The sequence below is a fragment of the Silene latifolia genome, chromosome 7 (assembly GCF_048544455.1).
Source record: "Silene latifolia isolate original U9 population chromosome 7, ASM4854445v1, whole genome shotgun sequence".
Lineage (NCBI taxonomy): Eukaryota > Viridiplantae > Streptophyta > Magnoliopsida > Caryophyllales > Caryophyllaceae > Silene > Silene latifolia.
In genome coordinates, this window is record NC_133532.1 from 69492083 (window position 1) to 69498432 (window position 6350).

At 43.4% G+C, this 6350-nt stretch overlaps 1 non-coding gene across 1 annotated transcript; it reads right to left on the reverse strand.

Annotated features, from left to right (window-relative positions):
* Positions 1–3372: 3372 nt before the first annotated feature.
* Positions 3373–3479, reverse strand: LOC141593850 (small nucleolar RNA R71). The gene has a single exon (XR_012521909.1). It is a non-coding gene; the product is annotated as a small nucleolar RNA R71 (small nucleolar RNA).
* Positions 3480–6350: the final 2871 nt, after the last annotated feature.

Below are 6350 nucleotides of genomic sequence, written 5' to 3' on the forward strand. Positions count from 1 at the left end.
AGTAATTATTCCGAGTCATGGAAATCATATTTGCAAATCTTTCATCATAAATACGGTTTTAAATAACCTTTTCAAAAACCAGGAGATGCCCCCTTGGGTCGGCTCATGGCTCGCGCCCCAAGGGACCACCTGTTTTCACATTTCAAAACCAGGGCAGAGCCCCTTCCATCGCCAATAGGCTCGTGCCCCAAGGGAGCTGCCTGGCACTATTCTGCCTCATTTTTAGCACTTGTCTAGGACGATCCCGATTACGGTTAATCCGAATACATGACGGATCAGATTGGCAGGCTTACGTTTTTACACTTTGTCATTTGACACCCTTTTTCAATAAATGGATCGTGTTAAGCATCATAACCCGAATTTGGTAAATGGATGTTTAATTTCCGTTTTCACATGCAAATCAATCTAAATCCAACTTGACATCTTATACTTGATACTTGGATTAACAAACCGACTTAGAAAGCTCACATGTTAGGTTAAACTTTTGGATGCACATTCATGCATTTTAACCGTTCTATCAACTTTTGCACTTAAACAACCACGATCAATCAGTAGAGGCCGCTAACGCGGGCGGGATTGTGTGTCCGATTAAAGGGCTTCCCAATACATACCCTCACCCCTTACTCAGAACCTTTGGATAGTGGATGGCCTTATCCAGGGCGTACGAGAGTCATTTTAGGCATAAAATGCTAAAAGGGGGACGAGTCCTTATCTTTAGTGCCTATGTCAAACACCGCTTTTTGCCTTGATTGACCTAGGTATAAAGTGGATTCGAACGGGTTCCAAGCATCCCACAAATGCTTGGTGGCGACTCCAAACATCTCTACATCGTTTCGCGGCCCTTGCCGAGACGAAACCGACCTATCTAAAGCGATCTGGTCGAAAGCATTTTCACGCCGCCGAGCGTGGCTTTCAAAGAGACCTCTGTACGTCCACAGATTGGCTTGGCGTGCAGATGGCCCGTGACTACGGACCGGCTTGCGGCCCAAATACGCAGATCGAGACGTGGCTCATGTCCACGCTTTGGTGTAGGAATTTGTCTTTCTTAACAATGCATACAAGTTGTTTGACGAATTTTATGAGTGAAAGCTTGTGTCTTTTTGTCTTAATAGCTTAATTCTTCCTTTGAATGAAAATTTGTGGGTAGTCTTGTTGCATGTTTTGAATTAGTTGTTGCTCAACGAAAGTTGGTAACTGCCTCTAGGACGAACCCTCACCATAAATTTTAATGCCTTTACATGAAGAAAGGGGAGATGAGGAGCTGAGGACAATCCTCTATCGGCAGGCCGGCAGCCGGCCCACCGGCAGGGGATGGTGCTGTGAGGAGAAAAGGAGGAAAACAAGCTAGAAGGTGTTCTCTGCCGGCAGGCCGGCAGCCGGCCCACTGGCAGGGAACACAAGTCCAACACTCAAGACTTTTTGAAGAAGTTTTTGGCCAAGAATTTGAAGAACGCGCTGCCGGCATAGGCAGTCGGCAACCGGGCAACCGGAAGAGGGCAGCCATTCGTGAAGAAATGGAAGAAAAACTCAAGAAAGAGAATTCCCTGCCGACACAGGAACACGCAGCACGCAAATGGGCTTTTTCTCTTTTCCTCCCTTAATCCAATGTAACACTATATATACCCCTCCCCTAATCAATTGAAAACACAACCCTAGATCTGAAAACTTTCCTTATTCATTGTAATCATTTCTTAATCAAGCACTAATCTTTCCTTAATCTTTCCTTAATAATTAGTGAAACTAGTCATTATTAGTTAGAATCAATTGTTTACTCTTGGTCTTTGAAGATTGTATTGGGGGATTTTGAAGGTTTTCCTTCATATTATTCAATCAAGCAATCACCTTTACTTTTGTTGGTATAATCTCCTCTCTTATTTACTTGTTAATCATTTGTTTACATTTGTTTTGTCTTTTATAATTGCTATAATAATCATCATGTTTTCTCTTTATGTTATTTGTTCTTCTCCTCTTATTAGCATGATTATCCCCAATATGAGTGAGTAGTTACCCTTCTAGGGTTTAGGGGGAGCCTAAATAGGATTAATGGTCATGATTAGTTGATAAGTTTTGAATCTTTGGTGTAGGAATTTGTCTTTCTTAACAATGCATACAAGGTATTTGACGAATTGTATGAGTGAAAGCTTGTGTCTTTTTGTCTTAATAGCTTAATTCTTCCTTTGAATGAAAATTTGTTGGTAGTCTTGTTGCATGTTTTGAATTAGTTGTTGCTCAACGAAAGTTGGTAACCGCCTCTAGGACGAACCGTCACCATAGATTGTTTCATCGACTCGTCGCCCTTAATTCGTTTAGGTGACCCCGAAGACCTTAGTCCCTTAATCAATCGTATTCATCATCATTCAATCGTTTGTTTAGTTGCTCTAGTAGTAAAAATCAAAACCCTTTTCCTTCATTGTTGACTAGACTTGACTCTTAGTTGGACTTAGTAGAAACCCCCGCCATCTTCGTGTTCGACCCCGACTAAATACTACATTTAATTGGGTTTTTATAAATTGTTTTGATAAAGGGAAGCGACGACAAATCCTTACTATCAAATGGCGCCGTTGCCGGGGATGGCGTTAGGTTATGCTTAGTTTTTGCTTAGAGTCTTTACTTTAGTCTTATCTCAATTGTTAGTTTGTTTTAGCAGTTGTGTGTTCTTTGTAGAGTGTGTGATTTCTTGCCTTCCCCTAGTGTGTAAAAACACTAGGAGACTAACGATTTGTCAAGTGCATGCCTAGAAGGAACCACCAAGCTCTTCTCTTCAACTCCGACCCCGAAAGGCTTTTTAGAACCTTGAGGACAAGGACCCTTGAGAGAGTTAGGAATAGTTCCCCTCAAGCAAACTTGGACCAACCAAATTCACACATCCCACAAAATATTGAAACCACAACCACACTTCAACCAAACCTCACAACTGAGACTCTACTAGAAAACCCTTTTCATAACTTCCCTAATTATAATAGCCCACCTCAATCACCACCACATCAAATACCAAATCCACCACCACAAATGGCTCTTAGAGATCATAACCGGCCTAACCATAATGATTCATGTAACCCTATCAATTTTGGCACCTTGGCCCCAAACAACTTTGAAATGCATCCCGCCCAAGTCGGGTTAATTGAGAAAGATTTGTTCGGGGGGCATATTGAAGAGGATGCCCATGCTCATCTCCGGAAGTTTAAGAGGAAAGTTTCAATGATGAAGAAGAATGGGGTGTCCGAAGACACCTTGAGAATGATGTTGTTTCCGTTTTCATTGATGGGCAAAGTGGACCGATGGTTGAACATTCACCCACCGGATACTTTCACTACTTGGGATGCTTTGGCTAAAGCACTCATGGCCAAGTATTACCCTTCCTCAAAGACCGCGATGCTCTGTAATGAGATTCATACGTTTCAACAAGAGGATGGGGAGTCTTTGGGTGAAGCTTGGGACCGTTATCAAGACTTGATAGCAAGTTGCCCCCACCATGGAATACCGGAATGGTACATCACTCAAACATTCTTCCAAACTTTGCTACCAAGGACTAAGGAGATGGTAAATGCCTCCGCGAGGGGAGGATTTGATCACTTGAGTGAAGAAGAGGGCACGGCATTGATCAAGAAAATGGTAGATTCGGAGGCAAACTATGGTTCTAGAGGAAACATGCTAAGAAGGAATGGGAAGTTTCCTAAGGAAAACGCCTCCAACTCCGAGACAAATGCCAAGCTCGACTTACTCACAAAACAATTTGAGAAGTTTTCAATAAATCAAGTGAACCAAGCCGCAACCTCATATGGGGCACCCATGGAAGAAGTGGCTCAAGTCGCAAGTTGTGAACTTTGTGGAGGAAGTGGTCATACTTATGACTTGTGTGGCAACAATTACAATGGGGTCTATGAAGAGAATGTTCAAGAGGTTAACGCTTTTCAAGGATTTAACAACAATTCCAGACCCACAAGACCACCTTACAACAACCCAAACGTCTACAATCCAAATACCAATTTCTACCACCCCGGTTTGAGGAACCACCCCAACTTTAGTTACAAAAGCACCAATGTTCAAAACCCACAACACCTTCAACCACAAGCCCCAACCAACCCACCCGTTTTTGCTCAGCAAAGGGGAATATTCCCCAACCCAAGACCTAATCCCGGGAATCAAAACCAATGGCAAAACAACAATCAAAACCAAAATTATAGGAACCAAGCACAAGGATACCAAGATTTTGGTGGAAATCAAGGCAACCAAGGGTTTTACCAAGGGAATCAAGTGAATCAAGCAAACCAAGGATTTGGGCAAGGGTATGTTCAAGGGTCTCAAGAACAAGGTCAAGGATCAAACTTCAACAACAATGGTCCTAGAGCTAACTTCCAAGGGGGGTAAAACAACAACCAAGGTCCCAATGCTCGGTATGACTATGGGTTCCCTTTACCCATAGCCAACCAACCTTATCAAGAACCCCAAGGTGAGCTCTCTCAAGTTGAGCTTTTGAAGATGATAAAGAACATGCAAGTTCAACATGGCCAAGAGATAGCTAATTTTGCTAAAGCTACTCAACAAGAACAAGCAAACTTGAGGGCTACCTTCCTTAAGGACATGAGGGAAATGGAATCTAGGATGGCTTCTCATGCTATGGCTAACCCTCAACGGCCGCCCGGTGGTTTGTTGGCCCAAGGACAAAGCTCCAAGGATGCCTGAAATAGCCACCATGCTCATGCGGTAGTGCTAAGGAGTGGTGTAGAGCTTGAGGACTCCTACAAGGACCTTGTGGTAGAAATGGATGAAGATCCCAAGAGGGATGAGTTGGAAGTAAATGATGAAGAGGAAAGCTCACCCGTTGAACAATTGGGTAAAGCTAGAGAAGACAAGAAAGGGAAGAAGGCTTGTGAAGATGTGTCTAGAAAGATAATTCAAGAGGACAAGGATGTTGATGGGTATGTTGAAGACCTCCCTTATAAGGAGAAAGCTATTGAAGAAGTACCTTTGCAACAATCTAAAAAGGTAACAAGGAATTCGACTCCTCCAAAGGTATCTTCAAATTCCCAACTTGTCCCTAAAATTCTCTACCCTTCAAGAGCCATAAAGAGTAGGGAAAACCTTAAGTATGCCAAGTTTTGTGACATGCTTGAGAAACTTGAGGTTACCCTACCCTTTACGGAGGTGATAATGAACATGCCAACCTACTCAAAATTTTTGAAAGATATTTTGACATAGAAAAGAGTCTTGGGTGGCAAAGAAATAGTGGCTATGGAAGAGGCATGTAGTGCTCATATCCTTAATAAAATGCCCACTAAGCTTGGTGACCCGGGGAGCTTTTCAATCCCATGTGTAGTAGGTGGTGTGCCCATATCTAGAGCTCTTTGTGATTTGGGAGAAAGTGTAAGTGTTATTCCTTTGAAGGTTGCCAAGAAAATCGGAATTCAAAACCTTGCTCCCACTTCAATGACTCTCCAATTGGCAGATAGGTCCGTCAAGCACCCTATGGGGGTACTTGAGGACGTACCCGTCAAAGTTGGAAAGCTTTTAATTCCCGCCGACTTTGTTGTCCTCGATATTCCGGAGGATAGCCACACTCCCATCATCCTTGGTAGGCCATTCTTGGCTACCGGAGGAGTTCTCATTGATGTGAAGAATGGGCGGCTAACCTTCCAAATCGAGGGCAACAACGTCGAATTTAACCTACCGAACTTGATGAAAGGACCAAAGATGGAAAGGTTGAGCACTATTGAATTGGTAGATGAGGTGGTACATGAAGTAGCCCGTGAAGAAGAGAAGATGGAAGAGGTTTTTCAAATCTCTTTGCATGATGAGGCAATGAAGGAGGACCATGAAGTTGATGAGGAACTATTGAGGAAAGAGGAGGGCTTTCTCCCTCCAAAGGTACAACTCAAACCCTTGCCTCCCTCACTCAAGTATGCTTTCCTTGATGAGGGAGAGGCCTACCCGGTGATCGTTAATGCTAACCTAAGTGAGTCCCAAGAAAAGAAGCTTTTGGAAATCTTGAAAACTCATAGAGGGGCACTTGGGTATATCATTGACGACATCAAGGGCTTAAGTCCGAGTTTGTGCATGCATAGAATAGTTTTGGAAGAGGGGAGTCAACCCAAGGTTGACGGTCTTAGGCGGATTAACCCAAAGATGGCCGAGGTGGTGAAAAATGAAGTGTTGAAACTTCTAGAGGCCGGTATTATATACCAAATTACCGATAGCAAATGGGTTAGTCCGGTCCACATGGTACCGAAGAAAGGGGGGATACAAATGGTTGAACAAGAGAATGGCACCACCCTACCTACTAGACCCGTGACCGGGTGGCGCATGTGTATTGACTACCGTAAGCTCAATGCCGCCACCCTAAAAGACCACTT